The sequence below is a fragment of the Equus przewalskii genome, chromosome 1 (genome assembly GCF_037783145.1).
Source record: "Equus przewalskii isolate Varuska chromosome 1, EquPr2, whole genome shotgun sequence".
NCBI classification, from domain to species: Eukaryota; Metazoa; Chordata; class Mammalia; order Perissodactyla; family Equidae; genus Equus; species Equus przewalskii.
Window position 1 is genome coordinate 135,359,651 of NC_091831.1, and position 21,628 is coordinate 135,381,278.

The 21,628-nt window shown below is 36.5% G+C and overlaps 1 protein-coding gene across 4 annotated transcripts in view; it reads left to right on the forward strand.

Moving 5' to 3' along the window:
• Positions 1–21,628, forward strand: part of RFX7 (regulatory factor X7) — a 129,445-nt gene that overhangs the window by 66,286 nt on the left and 41,531 nt on the right. The gene's annotated exons all lie outside the window — the stretch shown is intronic.

Sequence of the window (21,628 nt, forward strand, 5' to 3'; positions counted from 1 at the left end):
TTTTAAGTCATTTCAAACTTACAAAAAAGAGTTAAACTAACTAAGAGAGAAAGAAGGAACAGTTACTAGGAGCAAAGAAAGGAATTAAAGAACTGACTTTTTCTCTCCATGTCCTCCACTTTTGTTGAGGCTGTAGCTTTGTGATCTTGAAGAATTGATTAGAAGTCCAGTTTTTTGGAAGCATAATAGCAGTGGGCTCTCAGGGACCATGCTTTCTTTCCATGCTGAAAAAAGGAAGAAAACACAGTGGCTGGAAAGATCTAAACCTTATCATTTTTGCTAGTGTCCCCTCTTCTATCCCCAACCACTGCTAGAACCCTAGGGTCTTTTCAAACAGCATTCAGAAACATTGATGATAACCTTTGCCCCATCTGAGTGATCCAGAGAACTATTGGGTGATCATCCCATGATGGTCACTTTTTGTAGAATTTAGCTATGTTAACTCTAGAATTTTCCCTAGAGATGGCTCTCATTTGAATCCTATTTCAGAGGGACTCAAATCTATAGGTTTATGTACCCTCTGCCCATTTGAACCGTAGTACCTGGCATGTAAGTATTGTAGCAATATGCGTTTCATTTGGTCTTTAGACATTTGGGCACTTCTGTAGCCATGACACTTGCTACCATGCTATTCATCATGTTAGTTTCGGAGATTCAGCTTCCTTTTTTTATTATTAAGCCCTAAAAATAAGATCAAAGAATATATTTTAGAGCACATTCATATTAATGACCACTGTTGATATACAATTAATGTCCTTGGCACTCTAGCTTTTTTCTTTCATAATTTACTCTATTCCCAATTTTATGCATATTACCTTCCTAATATACACAGAGTCTACTCAAAAATATCTTAGATATCTACCTTGGAGTGTAAATTTTCCAGTGCTTACATTGCAGCCCCTCAGGGCTTCTTGATGTTAGAATTTCTCTAGGCTTGATTGTAGTTCAGGCAAATTGAAAGGGGTTTTTTGTTAGTTTGTTTTCAGGTGGTCGTGAATTCTCTAGGTCACCCAGCAGAATTAATAAGAAGAAAGAGAGACACAAATTTTGAGTTTTGCTGAAGTTTGCTTGTCAGCCTTCCTTCACTTTTCCTTAGCTGTGCCCTAGTAACTGATGTTTTTAAATGAACTCAGATCACATTCCTTATATCAGAGCAGAACATTTTGAACAGAAAATTAAACCATTTTCATTTTACGTCTAATTCATTAGGTTTATAAATAGAGTAAATCCTCACAATAATACAAGTACAATAAAAATTACTTACTCTCCCCATTTGATTTGTATTTTCTAGAAGTGAGAATAGAAAGACAGTTTTCTCTTAGATTGTTTATAGTAGGTAGCTCTCAAAAGAAAATCACACACACCCCCACCATTGTTTTCATAGCAAGTTAGGAAATTGAAAATTGCTGAAAAATTAAGAATTCTAAGCAACCAGCATTGAAAAATAGAGTCCTCATCGCTTGTCCTTTTTCTCTGTCTTCCTTATACAATCCTGTGGAAGGACATCTTTCACAACTGCTGGGGCCTGAGAGAATGTTGACTGTTTGCATAAATTAAAGGCTGTAGAATGAAGTTCTGCTTTTGCCCTTTTGGTGCTTCTGTCAGTGATGTGGTGAAGAAAGAGGCCTTTTAGTAACTATACTCCTAAATCAGTGTCACCTTGAGGGGGAAAAATTAGATTTATTTTCACTTTTGTTTTTGTAATTCACAAAATCAAGGGCAGACAAAATCAAGGATGATTATCCTAGCCGTATATATATTTTCTCTCCATACATGGTAATTTAACTGAGGAAACTGTCAAACTGGAGAATTTCGGTTTCTGGGTTTTAAGCTGACTGTTCTAAACACAACTTTGAATTAAAACTTTTCAAAAAACCTTTTTCTGGTGCCAGTTTGAAAACTAAAGTTTAAAGAACTGATTATGGGCATGATACTTTGGTTGGTCATCTTCTGTCAGAGCTCAGTCATTATCATCCTGGCCAATTCTTTGAAAGGTGTTTATACATTTCAACAGGAGAATGTCTGCTTCTTCTGGAAATAAAGATAATGATCCTCAGATGTAATTTCCCCATCAAGGATTTGCATGAAAGCTTCTGTTTAAGTCTTTAATTGTTATGGTCTTTATAAGCATCAACCCTTACCCAGCTTTGTAACCCTGTAAAAAAACCTGAATAAAACCTGAAAGGGAAGTTTCATAACAGAAAAAAAAATCACTGCAGAGAAATTTATTTCCGATAGGAGAAAGTTAATTAAAATTTTGAGAAATTGTGGAGTAAACCTGATTTAAGATGGTCCCTAAAAACAGGAGCAGATCTCTTTACTCAGACTACCTTATACCTGTATTCCATGCCAATAAATAGTAGGAACATATTTCCTTACCATCTACTTGAAGCTCTTCAAGTTCTGGTAATAAGACGTTCAGAATTCTGCCTGGTTCTCTGCATTCCATCTGGTGTGTATTGACAGTTCAGAGGCAGATGTCCTGAGCAGACTAGCAGAAGCATTAAAAATTACCTCAGTTTTTTAAATACAGAATATTGTTTCAGGTATTTTTTTAAGACAGAAGGTAAGTGGAAAGTTGCACATCTTGTTCCAAGTACAACCTGGGGAAAGCTTTAATTTCTGACCTATTCTGCTTAGGTTGATTCTTTTCTGTCTGGTAACAAAATTGTTGTCAGAAATATTTTCTAACTTTGATTTCATCTTGATGGTTCAGGAGGGAATAGTATCTGCCCTTTTCTGTACTGCCCCTGAGGAAGGTCAGTGCTGGTGGAGCATTGTCTTCAGAAACTTATGGCCAAGTCTGATGCTCACATATAGAATCTAGGACCTTGCTCTTACAGTATGCCTCCCAAGTTCTGGAGGTTGCCAGGCTAAATATTTCCTACATTTCTTAAGGTGCCTTGCTTTTTCAAATGAAAGATCCTATACTTATTGACAAAATTTGAGTTATAAACTATTTAGCCAAAATCTGATTTTAGGCAGTTATAAATTTCAGAATAATATTTATGTGATAATAATACCTATCATAAATATATTTTATAAATTGCATTTAATTCTCACAAAAATTATCTGAGCATTTTATCACTGTTTTATAGATCTCAAAATTAATACTCAAACTTGAACAGCTTGCCTAATATCACAAAGCTAATGAATGGCAAATCTGGAGCTCAGATCCAGGCCTTCTGATTCTGTATCCTAGACCTTATCACAATATCCTGCTGCTTTAGATAGATTAGATTCGAATGGTCAATCAGTCAAGCTCAAATAGCAGCTGCTTCATTCATGTATACTCATTAGCTATTAATTTATCAATAGGAGACTTGCCTGTTAACCTCATATTTATAAAAGCTTCATCATTAGATAGCTTTATTACTGTACTAATCAGTTATTGGGTTATATTATATAAAAAATCTCTGTAACACAAGTTCAAGAAGGTTGGTGAATCATATATTTTGCTATAATGGTATATGACCCTCTCAAGGATAAATTGTTCACGTTTTTCTAGTTAAATTCTAAATTCTAGTTAGAATTCTGGTTAAATTCTAATCTTTCTCAGACAAAGATTTTCTTGGTGGTGGTGGTGGTCAGGTTTTTATTTTCTTTATTTTTATTTTTTTAAATTTATTGAGGTCATAATAGTTTATAACATTTTAAAATTTCAGTTGTACGTTATTATTTGTCGGTCACAATATAAACGTGCCCCTTTACCTTTTATGCCCACTCCCCAACCCTCTTCCCCTCTGGTAATCACTAAACTGTTCTCTTTGTCCATGTGTTAGTTTATCTTCCACGTATGAGTGAAATCCTGTGGTGTTTGTCTTTCTCTGTATGGCTTATTTCGCAGGTATTTTCTCCCAGTTGGTGGGTCGTCTTTTTGTTTTGTTCTTGGTTCCCTTTGCCTTGCAGAAGCTCTTTAGTCTGATGAAGTTCCACTTGTTTAGTTTCCCTTGTCCAAGTAGACATGGTATTCAAAAAGATCCTTCCAAGACCAATTTCAAAGAGTGTACTGCCTCTATTTTCTTCGAGGAATTTTATGGTTTCAGGTCTTAACCTTCAAGTCTTTGATCCATTTTGAGTTAATTTTTGTATATGGCGAAAGATGATGATCTACTTTCATTCTTTTGCATGTGTCTGTCCAGTTTCGTCAATACCATTTATTGAAGAGACTTTCCTTTCTCCATTTAATGTTCTTAGCTCCTTTGTCGGAGATTAGCTTTCTGCAGATGTGTGATTTTATTTCTGGGCTTTCAATTCTGTTCCATTGATCTGTGTGTCTGTTTTTGTACCAGCACCATGCTGTTTTGATTACTCTATCTTTGTAGTATAATTTGAAGTCAAGGATTGTGATGCCTCCAGCTTTGTTCTTTTTTCTCAGGATTGCTTTAGCTCTCCGGGATCTTTGTTGCCACATATGAATTTTAGAATTCTTTGTTCAATTTCCGTGAAGAATATCATTGGCATTCTTATTGGGATTGCATTGAATCTGTAGATGGCTTTAGGTAGTATGGACATTTTTAACTCTATTTATTCCTCCAATCCATGTTCATGGAATATCTTTCCATTTCCTTATGTCATCATTAGTTTCTTTCAAAAACGTCTCATAGTTTTCATTGTATAGGTCTTTTACCTCCTTGGTTAAATTTATTCGTATTTACTATATTCTTTTTGTTCCAGTTGTAAATTGGATTGTATTCTTGACTTCTCTTTCTGTTAGTTAGTTATTAGAGTATAGAAAGGCAGTGGATTTTTGTAAGTTGATTTTGTAGCGTACAGCGTTGCTGTAGTTGTTGATTATTTCTAATAGTTTTCTGATGGATTCTTTTGGGTTTTTTATATGTGAAATCATGCCATCTGCAAGCAGCAAGAGTTTCCCATCTTCCTTTCCAATTTGGATACATTTTATTCCTTTTTCTTGCCTGATTGCTGTGGTCAAAACCTCCAGTACTATGTTGAATAGAGTGGCAAGACGGGGCACTTTGTCTTCTTCCTATTCTCAGAAGGATGGCTTTCAGTTTTCCCCCAATAAGTATGATGTTGACTGTGAGTTTGTCATAAATGGCCTTTATTATGTTGAATACTTTCTTTTTATACTCATTTTATTGAGAGTTTTATCATAAATGGGTGTTGGATCTTGTCAATTGCATTGTCTGCATCTATTGAGATCATCATGTGGTTTTTATTCCTCATGGTGTTAATGTGGTGTATCACATTGATTTGTAGACATTGTACCATCCCTGCATTCCTGGTATAGATCCCACTTGATCATGATATATGATCTTTCAATGTATTGTTGTATTCGGTTTGCCAATATTTTTTTGAGGATTTTTGCATCTATGTTCATCAGCGATATTGGCCTATAATTTTCCTTTTTTGTGTTGTCCTTTTCTGGCTTTGGGATCAGGGTGATTTTGGCTATGTAAAATGTGTTAGGAAATGTTCCATCTTCTTCAGCTTTTTGGGGTAGTTTGAAAAGGATAAGTATTAAATCTTCTTTAATGTTTGGTAGAATTCTCTTGAGAAGCCATCTGGTCCTGGACTTTTATTTTGGGGAGGTTTTTGATTACTGTTTCAATCTCTTTACTTGTCATTGGTCTATCCAGATTCTCTATTTCTTTTTGATTCAGTTTTGGGAGGTTGTGTGAGTCTAAGAATTTATCCTTTTCTTCTCGATTGTCCAATTTGTTGGCATATAGTTCTTCATAGTATTTTCTTATAATCCTTTGTATTTCTGTGGTGTCTGTTGTGATTTCTCTTCTTTTATTTTTAATTTTATTTATTTGAGCCTTCTCTCTTTTTTTCTTATTGAGTCTAAGGGTTTGTCAATTTTGTTTATCTTCTCAAAGAACCAGCTCTTTGTTTCACTGATCCTTTTTACTGTTTTTTTCATTTCCATTTCATTTACTTCTGCTCTAATTTTATTATTTCCGTCCTTCTGATGACTTTGGGCTTTGTTCTTCTTTTTCTAGTTCTGTTAGGTGTAGTTTAAGATTGCTTATTTGAAAATTTTCTTGTTTGTTAAGGTGGGCCTGTATTGCTATGAAGTTCCGTCTTAGGACCACTTTTGCTGCATCCCATATGAGTTGGTATGGTTATTTTCGTTTTCATTTGTCCCCAGATATTTTTTATTTCTCTTTTAATTTCTTCATTGATCCATTGGTTGTTCAGTAGCATGTTGTTACATATCCACATATTTGTTGTCATTTTCCCAGCTTTTTTCTTGTGTTTGATTTCTAGTTTCATAGCATTATGGTCAGAAAAGATACTTGATATGATTTCAGTCTTCTTAAGTTTGTTGAGGCTTGCCTTGTTTCCCAACATATGGTCTGTCCTTGAGAATGTTCCATGTGCACTTGAGAAGAATGTGTATTCTACTGTTTTTGAATGGAGTGTTCTGTAGATATCTGTTAAGTCCATCTGGTCTAGTATTTCATTTAAATCTACTGTTTCCTTGTTGACTTTCTGTCTGGATGATCTATCTGTTGATGTAAGTGGGATGTTAAGGTTCCCTGCTATTATTGTGTTGTTGTGACTATCTCCTTTTAGTTTCGTTAATGCTTGCTTTATGTACTTTGGTGCTCCTGTGTTGGGTGCGTATATATTTATAAGTGTTATGCCTTCTTGGTGAAGTGTCCCTTTTATCATTATATACTGCTCCTCTTTGTCTCTTGTTGCCTGTTTTATCTTGAAGTCTACTTTCTCTGATATATGGATGGCGACACCTTCTTTCTTTTGTTTCCTGTTAGCTTGGAGTATCATCTTCCATCCTTTCACTCTGAGCCTGTGTTCATCTTTAGAGCTGAGAAGTGTTTCCTGGAGGCAGCATATTGTTGGGTCTTCTTTTTTAATCCATCCTGCCCCTCTTTGTCTTTTGATTGGGGGATCCAATCCATTTACATTTACAGTGATTATTGACATATGAGGGCTTAATGCTGCCATTTTTATCACTTGTTTTCCAGTTCTGTGTTTTCCTTGTTTCTCGTCCTGTGTATTTCAGACTACCAGTTCAGTTTGGTAGTTTTCTATGGTGGTTTTCTCTTTATTTATCATTTGTGTATCTGTTCTGCTTATTTGTTTAGTGGTTACCATGAGGGTTGTGTACAAAATCTTGTTGATGAGATAGTCCATTTTCTGATAGCCTGTTGTGTCCTTTGTCTAAGCCAATTCCATCCTTTTTACCTTCCTCTTCTAAGTTGTTTTTGTCACATCTTATTCCATCTTGGGTTGTGAGTTTGTGGTATTTTTTATTTTTTCCTTCCCTTTATCTTTAATGTTATAATTGTTTGCTAAGCTGTTCTGATAGAGAGCAGCAGTTTTCTGATTTTTGTCTGCCTATTTATCTCCTTGCTCAAGGCTTTGTAAACCCTTTCTGTTTTTTTCAGGTATGAGGGCCTGCTTGATCATTCCTTGTAGGAGGTGTCTTGTGGCGATGAACTCCCTGAGCTTTTGTTTATCTAGGAAAGTTTTTATTTCTCCATTTTATCTAGAGGACATTTTCACTGGATAGCCCTTACTGTCTACTCTCCTGGTATGCTGGCTTGATGAAAACAGCTCTGCAATAGCCCAACCACTTGTGTGTGGGGCTTTTCCACGTGCTGTGAGGGAATTTGGAGAGCGAAGGTGTTCCCATGGAGAGCTGCCCCTTCCCCCTCTTTTCTCAGAGGCATGTGCAGTCCCGTGACCTGGGTCACTGCTGTTGGAGGAGGGAGAGGCAATCCCCTTACCTCCTTCCACTTCCTCCTTGGGAGTCCAGAACCTCAACCTTCAGATGCATGACTGCGTGGTTCTCTCAGACATCTGTTGTGTTGTGTGAATGTTCTCTTTTGGTTTATGAATGTCCTTTGCATTATGTCTTAGCAGGGAGAGTCAAAGTGAAGGGCTCACTCTGCCATGGTGCTGACATCACTCCTCCTGCACCTCCTAGAGAAAGATGTTTTTAAATACTGAAAGTAAAAATGAAATTTTTTTAACCTTTAATAAAGAAGAATCACATAATAGATGTGACATGAAAAATTAGAAAGGAATTGGTAAATCATTCAATAAATCATACTTGGACAAGTAGCTAACCTTGTGGAAAATTTTTAATTAGGTCCCTACTTTATATCTCATAGAAAAATAAATTCTAGGGCAATTAAAGACCTAAAGACTTAAATGAGAAAAAAAAAACTTTAAAAAGAAAACGTAGGACATTGGGATAGGGAAGAATTTCAAAACAAGACACAAAAGGCACATATTATAAATGAAAAGATTGATATATGTGACTGCCTGGAAATGAAAATCTTCTCTGCATCAGAAGACTTCAATAACAAAATGAAAAGACAAGCTACAACTAGGAGAAGATATTAGCAGCACTTATAACTAGTAGAGGATTAGCATACAGGCTACATGATAAATATCCCCATTTTTAAATGAGCGGTTGCTTGAGCTATGTTTCTTCAAGATATCATCCTCTCACTAGCAGTATCCTCATCACTGGGAACTTCTTAGGAATCCAGATTCTCAGGCCCCCATTCCAGACCTACTGAATCAGAACGTGGATCTTGCAGTCTTTAACAAGCTTTCCAGGTGATTCTGATGCATACTAAAATTTGATAGCCGTTGTATTAAACTTAAATAATAAATATTATGAAAACATTCTCAGTCTCATCATCAATCAGAAAAGGTAAATTAAAACAAGGTTATTTTTCTGACCCATAAATTAGCTAAAATTTAAATCATAAGTTTTAACAAAGATGTGGTGAAATTGTAGCATTGCTGTTAGGAATATAAATTGGCATAACAGTTGCCGGGAGCAATTTCAAAATACTTAGTAAAGTTGAAGATATGCATCTTTGTGACCAAGTACTCCTACTTTTAGGTACATACCATAGGAAAAAACTCTCACACAAGTACCCAATATTCACAAATAAGGATTTTCATAGAAGCGATAATGAAATAATGAAATTTTATAGTATCTATCTAGAGAAATGGATAAACTGGTTTTAATCCATACAACACTATTGTACAAACTGTTTAAAAGTCAAAGAATTCCAAAGCAAATATACCAAAAAGTTAGTATCTTTTTAATATAGATAGTGATACATGTGTCCCTATTTTCTATACTTTATTTGAAATGCTTTATAATTTTAAATTTTAAAAAATTTAATGAGCTATTAAAGTATTAAAAGGATTCCCATCTAACTCTGTCGTATCTTTCAGGATTCTGCCTCAAAGGATGATTGAGTTTCGACAAACCAGGATTTTCAGTCTAGTTGAGGGGGGAATATATAACCAGACACTGAAAAACATTTTTTCAAACAATCAATAAATGCAAATTAATTGAGTGTAAATTCTTAAGTAATTGTGGCTCAAAGTAGAGGAACAGACAGACATATTATAGGATCACATGTAAAAAACTTATTAGAGTTGAATTTTTGATGAGGTTTTGTTTTTTTTTTTAAGTAGAAGTTAAGTGGAAGAGAGCATGGCTGTGTATTCTAAACTGGTGCTTCTCAACCTTTTTTTAGCCCATACTCTATTTTGAGAAACATAAGTAAATATCTTATATTCTTGGTTAATGTAATTTGAAATTTCAAAATAAGTTAAATACTATTCTAAAAATGAGTGAATGGAAGCTTTTCTAACTACAGAGGATCCCTTTTCCTCTCCCCACCTTTTTATCTGCATATATAAAAGGGGTCTTAGTTCTCTCAGAAGTGCTGGAAGGAAAAGTCTGACTTTCTCTATTAATCAGAATGGGCAAGGCTATGCTACCATAACAAAGTACACCTGAAATATTGACCTAACCACAAAAATTTATTTTCATTCACCTTACGGTCATGCATCACTTAATGACAGGTATATGTTCTAAGAAACGTGTTGATAGACAATTTTGTCGTTGTGCGAGCATCATAGAGTGTACTTACACAAACCTAGATGGTATAAGCCTACTACACACCTAGGCTATATGATACTAATCTTATGGGACCACTGTCATATATGCAGTTTGTCATTGACCGAAACGTCATTATGCAGTGTATGACTCTATATGTACAGCACAAATCATTAGTGTCCCCTGTTCCACATAGTTCCTCAGGAACCCACATTGACAGGCACTGCCATGTTGTGGTCTCACCAGTAACACAGATGGCCTCCAAGGTGTCACAAAGGGTTTCCCTTTGGATAAAGGTCATACATTGATTCTTAGCTATGTCAGCGGAGAAATGAAATACATAACTTGTGCTCAGTTCTTGGGCCTAATCTAACTGCAAAGGAGGCTGAGAAGTATAGGTGAGCACATGGAATATTTGATGAGCTCTGTCTCTGTCCCATGTTCTCTTCACTGTTTTACTTGCACCTCATAGAAGGATTTAGATAGCTCCACGCTGTTAGTTCCTTGTGTAAATATTCTTTACCAACCAAAGTTTCAGAAGGAAAAGTGATTGAGTTGTAGGATTCGAACAGGGAACTCCATCTTGAACCTCCAAAGGTAACTTGATTTTGCATATCTTGAATTACACCTTTATCTCCCCTGGATCACGTGATATCAAAGTGAATGTTGAATCCTTATTTGCCACAAGCTTTTCTGTCCAAGATGTGAAAGATCAAAGTACCATCTAGGTCATTTGCAACATTAGGTCTGTAGCACTGCTTTGTTTTCATAGCCAAAGGTTCAGAAAAACCAGTTTCGTAAATACATGCTTACAAAAGTGGGATGGTGACACACAAGGTCTCCTCACCTAATTGGGAGTCAACACAGATTTTACCAAAAATTCTCCAAAGCAGATTCCTGGAATGCCTGTGACATTTAAATCAAACTTTAGTTCAAAGATTCCTTTTGGATATCTTCTTACAAAGATTGAAATGTATGAGAGAGGTCCTCATAAGCTTTCAGGCAAGATCTTCAACAACAATAGCAGGAAATTGTCACCTTAGTTCATTCAATAGACTGTGTAATATTTGAGGTTCCCCCTAGACTTGAAACCATTTTCAATAACTTTGCTTTGAGAACCTAACTCTTCAACTCAAGAAAATGAAGACTTTTTAAGTCTAGTGAATAGGGATATTAATGTTTGTCATTTAAAGTTTCAGGTCCAGTATTCAGATATGTCTGCCAAATGAGCCAAGCTCTATTCAAAATTGACATTTTTTATTGTTGTAAAATGCATGTAACATAAAATTTACCATTAGTGATATTTAGTATATTCAGTGTTGTGGAACCACCACCTCTTTGTGCTTCCAAAACATTTCATCACTCCAAAAGGAAACCCTGTAGGCAGCCTCATACTCTCCTCCCCCAGCCCCTGGCAACCACTAGTCTTTCTGTCTCTATTTCTAGGATTTGCCTATTCTGGATATTTCTTAGAAATGGAATCACACAGTATGTGGCCTTTTGTGTCTGGCTTCTTTCACTCAGCATAGTGTTCTCAAGGTTGGTGTGTGTTGTAGATGTTATCAGTAGTTTATTCCTTTTTATTGCTGAATTTAAAGATTATAGTTTGTAAAAGTTTGTGCAGTTGATCTTTTTTCTAGTTCTCTAAAAATAGAGCAATTTTGTCCTTCCTTTCATAGATCCAGCCAAACATATTTCTTTTTGACAACCAATGAATCTCAACATGGAACAAAAAACCTTTATTCTTGACATTTTAATCTTTAAGCATGTCAAATAATCTGATGTTTAACCATATGTGCCACCTGATGCTCTTGCTGTGATAATCAACCCAGGTTAAATTCTTGTCCTACACCACTGATTATTGTTTTGAAAGCCAATTATTAGCCATAAATGACACTATATATCCCAAACCGGAAATCTTCATGAACTCAGCCTTGCTGGACTAGAATGCCGTCACCACATTCTTGAGTCATTTTGTTCCCATTTGCTCCAGAGAATTTTGACATCACCAGTTTTAGTAATCTCTCCACATTTTTTCTTTTGTGTGTTAAGTCCCACATAACAAATGAAATGGTAATTAACAGTAGTAAATTTTCATTGTTTGAAAGGCAAAACATAAAACAGGATGGTAAGTTTTATCTTTTTCAAAATTATTCCTTTGGCGTCATCTTTAAATCATCTCTTTGGCACTTTATCCTAATTTGGACTATCTCCTGAATTCCTTCTGGAATTTCCTCTCTGTTCTGGAGTTTCTTGTCTCTAGTATATGTAAAGTTTGAAAACTATGTACCGTCCAAGGTTTCTCCAACAGTATGAAGTTTTTTTTTAATTCTTAGCCATCAAAAATCATGTTTTATATTGCATTTTCTCAGACTTTGTCCATGATGATGCTTATGGGGGTTTTGGTTACATAACCTACTTTGGATTTAATACGATAGACACTGTTGGGATTAAGTGGGTGATGTTAATAATATTCAACAGAAAGTGTTTTAGGAACTATATTTACTTTATTTAAGACAGATTAAAATGGGGAGAGGTTGGAGGCAGGGAAACTTGCTAATTAGACATTTTAGTAATTTAGGAATTAGGAATTATTATAAGTTCCTTAAAGGCAAGGACTATTGTTGTGTTGTTCATCTCTGTATTTCCAGTCTTTGTATAGGTTGTAATACACAGTGTAAATCCATGGTTACTGTAAATCATGTGTGGAACATGGCGGAAAATAGAAGTACTGAACAAATAAATGAGTAAATGAATTCTCCTTTATTGTTAAAAGAAAGACAGGTAAAGACCCAGAATAATATGGTGGCAGGGAAAATAAAGAGACTGGGAGAATATGTGGGGAAGAGTTAAGAGGGCTAAATAAAGGATTAAAGTGGAATGCACCAAGAGGAACAAAATTAAGCAGAACAAAACTGAACACTGGGAAACTGGAGAAAAGAAGGTGTCAAGTAACAATTGAGAAAGGAAATGTCTGTGTGTTTTGTTATTGTTGTTTTTTCTTTGAGAGGAGGGTTATTTGGATATTACTGGTAGATCTATTAGGCGTTAGAGCGAGAGCTAATTGGAAAATACCCACATAGACAGTGGAATGAAAAAAATGTGGATTGGGGAGTTATTTGCATGTAATTGATAGATTAAATCATTCTCTGGATGAATTTTAAGATTAAACGTTTGTTGATGAATTCTGGTGATAATAAGAATAGGCTAAATTATGTCATTTTAAGCTTTTTAAAAAAATTGGATCTATGTTTAAGCTGTGCTTTATTATATAAGAAGAAATTCTGCCATCAGGAATGCCAGTAATCTGCCTGCATTTTTAACTGCAGTGGAGTTTTACTTGAATAAGGCTACCAAAATTTTACTCTGATATTTTTATTCTAATAGGATTTGTGGCACATTTAAAGCTATTCTATGGCAAACTCAACTGGAAAGAACACTATATATCTCTGCATAGCAGAAATTATTTTATTTTATTTTCCTCATTTAGTTGAAAATTAAATTGCTTGTATTTTTCTCTTTACCCCCCAAATATTTCAGTTGTACCTCCTAAGACCATTTTCTTAGATAACAACCCACAGTATAGATATCAGAATCAGCAAATTTTAGTACTGATACAATGTTATTATCTAATTATCCACAGTCTATATTTCCAATTTTGTCAGTTGTCCCATTAATGTGCTTTAGAGCAAAATTTTTCCTTCCATGATTCAATTAAGGTTGAGCATTGCATTTAGTTGGCATGCCTCTTCAGCCTCCTTTAATCTGGAAATTGCTCTGCTGCTTTGTGTCTTATGACATTAACATTTGTTCTTAAATTTTTATTCAGTTTATTTAAACTGAAATAAAAAACAAGAAGCAGTTCACCCATTACTCCCAGCCCCAGAGCCCCACCTCTTGCAAGCGCCAATCTGTTCTGTGTATCTATGAGCTTGTTTTGTTTCTGTTTTTTTAGATTCCACATATAAATGAGATCATACGGTATTTGTCTTAATTTGTCTTATTTTATTTATCATAATGCCCTCGAGATCCACCCATGTTGTTGCACTGGCAAGATTTCATTCTTTTTTTTATTTTTTTATGGCTGAATAATACTCCATTGTTATTTTTTTTAATCCATTCATCCATACATGGACACTTAGATTGTTTCCATATCTTGGCTATTGTAAATAATACTGCAGTGAACATAGGACTGCAGGTATCTTTTCGAATTAGTGTTTCCATTTTCTTCAGATAAATACCCAAAAGTGGAATTGCTAGATCATATACTAGTTCTATTTTTAATTTTTCAGGGAACCTCCATACTGTGTTCCATAATGATTGTACCAATTTACATTCCCATCAGCAGGGCACAAGGGTTCACTTTTCTCCACATCCTCACCAACACTTGTTCTTTTCTTTTTGATAATAACCATTCTATCAGGTGTGAGGTAATATTTCATTATAGTTTTTGATTTGCATTTCCCTGATGATTAGGGATGTTGAGCATCTTTTCATGTATTTGTTGGCCATCTGTATGTCTTCTTTGGGAAAATGTCTATTCAGATTCCCTGCCCATTTTTTAATCGGATTGTGTGGTTTTGGGGGGTTGAGTTGTATGAGTTCCTTATATATTTTGGATGTTAGCTGCTTATCAAATATATGATTTGCAGTTATTTTCTCCCATTCAGTAAGTTGCCTTTTCATTTTGTTGATGGTTTCCTGTGCTGTGCAGAAGCTTTTTAATTTGATTTAGTCCCATTTGTTTATTTTTGCTTTTGTTGCTTTTGCTTTTGGTTTCAGATTCAAAGAATCATCTCCAAAACCTATGTCAGGGAGCTTACCACCTATGTTTTCTTCTAAGAGTTTTATGGTTTCAGGTCTTATATTCATGCATTAATCCATTTTGAGTTAATTTTCGTGTCTGGCGTAAGATAGTGATCCAGTTTCATTCTTTTGCATGTGGCTTCTCAGTTTTCCCAACATCATTTATTGAAGAGACTGTCCTTTCTACAGTGTGTATTCTTGGCTATTTTGTCATAAATTAATTGACCATATATGTATGGATTTGTTTCCCAGCTCTCTGTTCTGTTCCACTGACCTGTGAGTCTGTCTTTATGCCAGTACCATAGTGTTTTGATTACCATAGCTTTGTAATATAGTTTGAAATCAGGCAGCATGATGCCTCCAGCTTTGTTCTTCTTTCTCAAGATGAGTTTGGCTATGCAGGGTCTTTTATTCTTCCATACAAATTTTAGGATGGTTTGTTTTATTTCTGTGAAAAATAACATTGGAATTTTTAGAGGGATTGCATTGAATTCGTATATTGCTTTGGGTAGTACAGATATTGTATCAGTATTAATCCTTCCAACCCATGAACATAGACTATCTTTCTGTTTATTTGTGTCTTCCTTGATTTCTGTCATTAATGTCTTGTAGTTTTCAATAGACAACTCTTTCACCACCTTGGTTAAATTTATTCATAGGTATTTTTTTCTTTTTGATGCAATTGTAAATGGGATTGTTAATTTCTCTTTCTGAAAGTTCTTTTTTTTTTTAGATTGGCACCTGAGCTAACATCTGTTGCTAATCTTTTTTGCCCTCCTCCTCCCCCTCCCCCTCCTCCTACCCCTCCCCCCCACCCCCGTCCTTCTGGTTGTGCTGTGTGGGACACCACCTCACCACGGTCTGATGAACAGTGCCACGTCCGCACCCAGGATCCAAACCCACAAAACCCTGGGCCGCTGCAGCAGAGTGAATGAACTTAACCAGTCCGTCAGGCCAGCCCCTGATACTCATTATTAATGTAAAGAAATGCAACAGATTTTTGTGTATTGATTTTGTATCTTGCAGCTTTACTGAATTCATTTATGAATAACAGGAGGTTTTTTTGGTGAGGAACATTGACCCTGAGCTAACATCTGTGCCAGTCTTCCTCTATTTTTTTTTCTTTTGTGTGTGGGATGCCACCACAGCATGGCCCAATGAGCAGTGTGCAGATCCATGCCCAGAATCTGAACCCATGAACCCTGGACCTCTGAAGCAGAGCACGCAAACTTAACCACTGTGCCACCAGGCCGGTCCCGAATTCTAACCATTTTTTGGTGGAATCTTTAGGGTTTTCTATATATTGTATTATGTCATTTGCAACTAGTGACAGTTTCGCTTCTTCCTTTCCAATATGGATGCCTTTTATTTCTTTTTTTTGTCTAATTGCTCTGACTAGAACTTCAAATACCGCATTTAATGAAAGTGGCAAGAGTGGACATCCTTGTCATTTCCTGATTTTAGAGGAAAAGCTTTCAGCTTTTCACCATTGAGTATGATGTTAGCTATGGGCTTGTCATATATGGCTTTTATTATGTTGAGTTACCTTCCCTCTATAACTGCTTTGTTGAGAGTTTTTATCACAAATGGATGTTGAATTTTGTCAAATGCTTTTTCTGCATCTATTGAGATTTTTATCCATTTTGTTAACGTGTGGTATATCACATTGACTGATTTGCGAATGTTGAACATAGATGCACGAAATTCTCAACAAAATATTAGGAAACCGAAATTTAGCACTATATTAAAAGGATCACATACCATGATAAGTGGGATTTATTCCAGAGTTGCAGGAAGGGTTCATCAGGGATATAGGCCTGTAGTTTTCATTTTGGTGGCAGCCTTGTCTGATTTTGGTATCAGGATAGTGCTGGCCTTGTAAAATGTGTTTGGAAGAAATACCCTTTCTTCTGTATGTTGGAAGAGTTTGACAAGGAGTGGTATTGATTGTTCTTTGACTATTTGATAGAATTCACCAGTGAGGCCATCTGGTCCTTGACTTTTGTTTGTTGGGAGGTTTTTGATTACTGTGATTCAATTTCCTTACAAGTAGTCACTCTGTTCGGATTTTCTATTTCATCATGATTCAGTCTTGGTAGGTTGTGTGTTTCTAGAAATTTATCTGTTTTACTAGGTTGTCCAGTTTTTGGCATATAATTGTTAATAGTCTCTTAAGATCCCTTGTATTTCTGTATTTTAGTTTAAACATCTCTTTCATTTCTGATTTTGTTATTTGAGTCCTCTCTCTTCTTTCTTTGGCGTGTCCATCTAAAGTTTTCTCAATTTTGTTTATCATTTCAAAGAACCAGCTCTTAATTTCGTTGATCTTTTCGTCTTTGTTTTATTTATTTCTGTTCTAATCTTTGTTGTTTTATTCCTTCTACCAACTTTGGTCTTTGTTTGTTCCTTTTTTTTTGAGTCCCTTGAGTTGTAACGTTAGGTGGTTTATTTGAGATTTTTCTTGTTTCTTGAGGTAAGCATTTATCACTTGGAACTGCCCTCTTAGAACTGCTTTTGCTCCATCCTATAAGTTTTGGTATGTTACATTTCTATTTTTGTTTGTCTCAAGGTATTTTTTTATTTCTTTGATGCATTGGTTGTTCAGTAGCATGCTGTTTAATCTCCACATATTTGTGAATTTTCCAGTGTTATTGGATAATTAATTTTTAGTTTCATACCTTTGTGGTTGGAAAAGATGCTTGATATAAGTCAGTCCTCTTAAACTTATTAAGACTTGTTTTGTGGCCTAACATATGATCCATCTTCAAAAATGTTCTGTATGCACTTGAGAAGAATGTATATTCCGTTGGTTTTAGATGGAATGTTCTGTAAATATTTGGTAAGTCCATCTGGTCTAGCATATCATTTAAGGCTGATGTTTTCATGTTGATTTTCTGTCTGAGTGATCTATTCATTGATGTAAGTAAGGTATTAAAGTCTCCTACTATTATTGTGTTGCTATCTCTTTCTCCCTTTAGGTCTGTTAATGTTTGCTTTTTATATTTAGGTGCTCCTATGGGTGCATAAATATTTACAAATGTTATATCTTGTTGGATTGTCCCCTTTATCATTATGTAACACCTTTCTTTGTCTGTTGTTACAGTCTTTGTTTTAAAGTCTATCTTGTCTGATATAAGTATAGCTACTCCAGCTTTCTTTTGGTTTCCATTTGCATGGAATATCTTTTTCCATCTGTTCATTTTTGGTCTGTGTGTGTCCTTACACTTGAAGTATACCTCTTTGTAGGCAGCATATAGATGGATCATGATTTTTCCTCCATTCAGCCACTCTTTGTCTTTTGATTGGAGAATTTAGTTCACTTACATTTAAAGTTATTATTGATAGGTATGTACTTATTGCCATTTTGTTAACTGTTTTCTAGCTGTTTTTGTAGTCCTCTCTGTTCCTTTCTTTTTCTCTTGCTCTTCCTTTGTGATTTGGTGACTTTCTTTAGTGGTATACTTATATTCCTTTCTCTATATCTTTTGTGTATTTAGTATAGGTTTTTGCTTTGTGGTTACCATGAGGCTTGCATATAATAACTTATAACAGTCCTATTTTAAGTTGATAATAACTTAAGTTTGATGCCATTTTAAAGTTCAACATTTTTACTCTCCCCCCGTATTTTATATTTTTGACTTCACATTTTACACTTTTTTATCTTATGTATCCCTGAACTAATTATTGTAACTGTAGTTATTTCTACTACTTTTGTCTTTTAACCTTCATACTAGCTTTCTAAGTAATTATTCCACTACCTTTACTGTCTATTTACTTTTCCAGTGAGATTGATTCTTTCATATGTGTTTTTATTACTAATTAGCACCCTTTCTTTTCAGCTTAAGGAGTCCCTTTAACATTACTTAGAAGACAGGTTTAGTGGTGATGAGCTCCTTTAGCTTTTGATTTTCTGGAAAACCCTTTATCTCGCATTCAGTTCTGAATAACTTTGCCAGGTAGAGTTGGAAGTTTTTTCTTTCAGCACTTTGAATATGTTGTGCCACTCCCTCTGGCCTGTAAGGTTTGTGCTAAAAAATCTGCTGATAGTCTTATGAGGATTCTCTTGTATGTAACAAGTTGTTTTTCTCTTGGTGCTTTTAAAATTCTCTCCTTGTCTTTAACTTTTGACCTTTTACTTATAATGTGTCTTGGTATGGGTCTCTTTGGACTCATCTTTTTTTTGGACTCTCTGGGCTTCCTGGATCTAAATGTCTGTTTCCTTCCCCAAGTTAGAGAAATTTCAGCCATTGTTTCTTCGAATACAGTTCCTGCCCCTTTCTCTCTCTCTCATCCTTCTGAGAGCCCTGTGATTCAAATGTTAGTCCGTTTGATGTTGTCCCATAATTCCCTGAAGGTATTTTCACTTTTTTCCATTCTTTTTCTTTTTGCTGCTCTGATTGGTTGAGTTCCACTGTCTTGTCTTCAAGTTCACTGATCCTTTCTTCTGCCTCATCCAGCTTGTTGAACCCCTGTAGTGTATTTTTCAGTTCAGTTATTGTATTCTTCAACTCTGTGACTTTGATTTGGTGTTTTCTTATGTTTCCGTCTCTTTGTTGACATTCTCATTGTGTTCATCCAGTCTTCTCTCCTGTTTAGTGAGCATGTTTATGATCATTACTTTGAACTCTATCAGATAAATTACTTATTTCTGTTTCATTAAAGTTTTTTTTCCTGAAGTTTTATCCTATTCTTTCATTTGGAACATATTCCTTTGTTTCTTTATTTCCCTTGGCTGTCTGTGTTGGTTTCTATACAATAGATGAAACAACCACCTCTCCTAGTCTTGAAGGAGTGGCCTTGTGTAAGAGATGAACCTTTTTATTCAGCCCTGCCCCAGCTTTTGGTTGTCTCTCAAGTTTCTGTGCTTGTCCCAGCAGCCTAATCTGTTTTTTAATATCTCCTAGTAGTTGAAGATGTGCCAAGACCTGTCACTGTCCCAAAGGGGAGTATCTTAGCACTTAGATTCAGGTTTGCTTGAAGCCAGACTCTCAGGCAGCAGCTTTTAAAAGTATACAGATATATACAGTCCTGAGGCACTGAAAGCATATGCCCCACTGGCCACTAGAGCCAGGTGGTCTGGAAGTGTCCCTTGGGCAGCAGTTGCAAAAATCAGGCCCCAGATGAGTGTATAAACTCCTTTCTGGGAGACGCTGGTGAGCTGGAGCAAGGTAGAGGGAGAGTGCCATGTTGGCATCCACAGCCTACATTCCTTTAGAGCAGCTCCATAGGCCACTAAATGTGTGCCAGATCTGAAGCCTGCCCCTCAGTCCGAAGCTCCAGGACAAGCAAAGTGGCCTCCTTCACAGAAAGACGGGGTGGGGGCGGGGGGGTAGGGCGGGGTGCCTCAGTCTGCTGTCTCTGCAGTGCCCTGGGGGTGCTAGTCTACCAATAAACACAGGACTGCAAGCCCCTCTGGCCCAAGAGCCAGGCAGTCAAGGGGCATCCCCTGGGCAACAGCTGTAAAACCTGCTACTAGACACTTGTAAAGCTCCCCTCCAGGAGACACTGGGACTCTGGAGCATGGCAGAAGGTGAGTACAAAGATAGCACCTGCCCTCCCAGGTCTCTGGAAAAGATTACAGTCGGCCCCTAGATGTGCATTTAATTAGAAGCCTACTCCTCAGGCCACAGTTATGATGATTACCTGAAAGGCCTCCTTCACAGAAAGACGAAGCTCTGCGTCTGTTGCCTCTTGCCTTGCCCTGGGAGTGATAGCTGTTTAAGAACTCTTTTATTCATTGGTTACAATCCTGTTGGACCCATGAGCAAAAGCTCCACTTGCCACCATAGCCAGATGATACAGATGTGTCCTCTGGCAGCAGTCACAAAAATCAGGGTGCCAGTTGGGTATGAGCTTTCTTGGTGACACTGGTTATTAGAGTCCCGCCTGACCAGGAATATAAGCTCCCCTGGCCTTCACTGCCAGGTGATCAAGAGGCATCCTTTGGGTGGCAGCCACAAAAATCAGGGCACCAAACACGTGTAAGGACTTTCTTCAGGGAGATAATGGTGCTCTGGAGCATGGCAAAGGGAGAGTGCAAACATAGCGCCCGCCAGTCTGGCCCTAGAAAGTGTTCCAGCAGGCTTCTAGATGTGTGTGTGTGTCTGTTGCATTAGATGCCTCCCCCTCAGGGTGAGGTTTTAATATAAGCAGGTGAGCCTCCTTCACTTTAAGTCTGGGCATGATGAGGTTCCTCTGAGCTGGGCCCTGGGCCAGTGAGTCTGAGCACACAGGCCCTTTAAGAGGTGTCTCCCAGATCTCTACTATCTTGTGGGTCTTGGGACCCCACTGGTTTTTTAAATTAGATGTTTTGGGCGATTTCTCTCAAGTGCATGTCTTAAAAGTTGGAGTCCCACACGTGGGGTTTGAACCTTTGCTCCTCAGCAAGAAGTTCCAGGTTCTGAGTTCCCTCCTAGTTGTGGATCACCGGTATTGGGGGTGGGGTTTATGGCGAGTTTGTCTCCCAGCCTCTCCTATTTGCTCTGATATGGTTTTCTCCTTGTTTACCCGATGTGTAGTCATCACTCAGACAGACTTTAGGGTTTTTTAAGAGGAAATTGTTCCATATATAGCTGTAGACTCAGTATGTCTGTGGGAGGAAGTGAGTTCAGGATCTTCCTCGGTTGTCATCGCCATCTTAATCTGGAACCTGCAACCAGCAGAAATTATTTTTAAGGGTGCATTTATAGACGAAATGACATAAGTGCAGAAAAATAGCAATAGAGAATGTTGCAAGTAGGTTCTCCAAATAGTAGCCACTGTTGCAAGTTAAATAATAATTATATCTGCATAGTGTAGAAAGAGTGTTGATTGGTTGTACTTCAGTTTTTTAAACTTCAGTTCCATCCACAGGTGATAATAGCATTGTCAGTCACATGTTCTAGGTTTTTGAGCATTAGAAAAGGATCCTAGAAATCATGTTATCCATCTTAACAATTACAAGGAAAATTT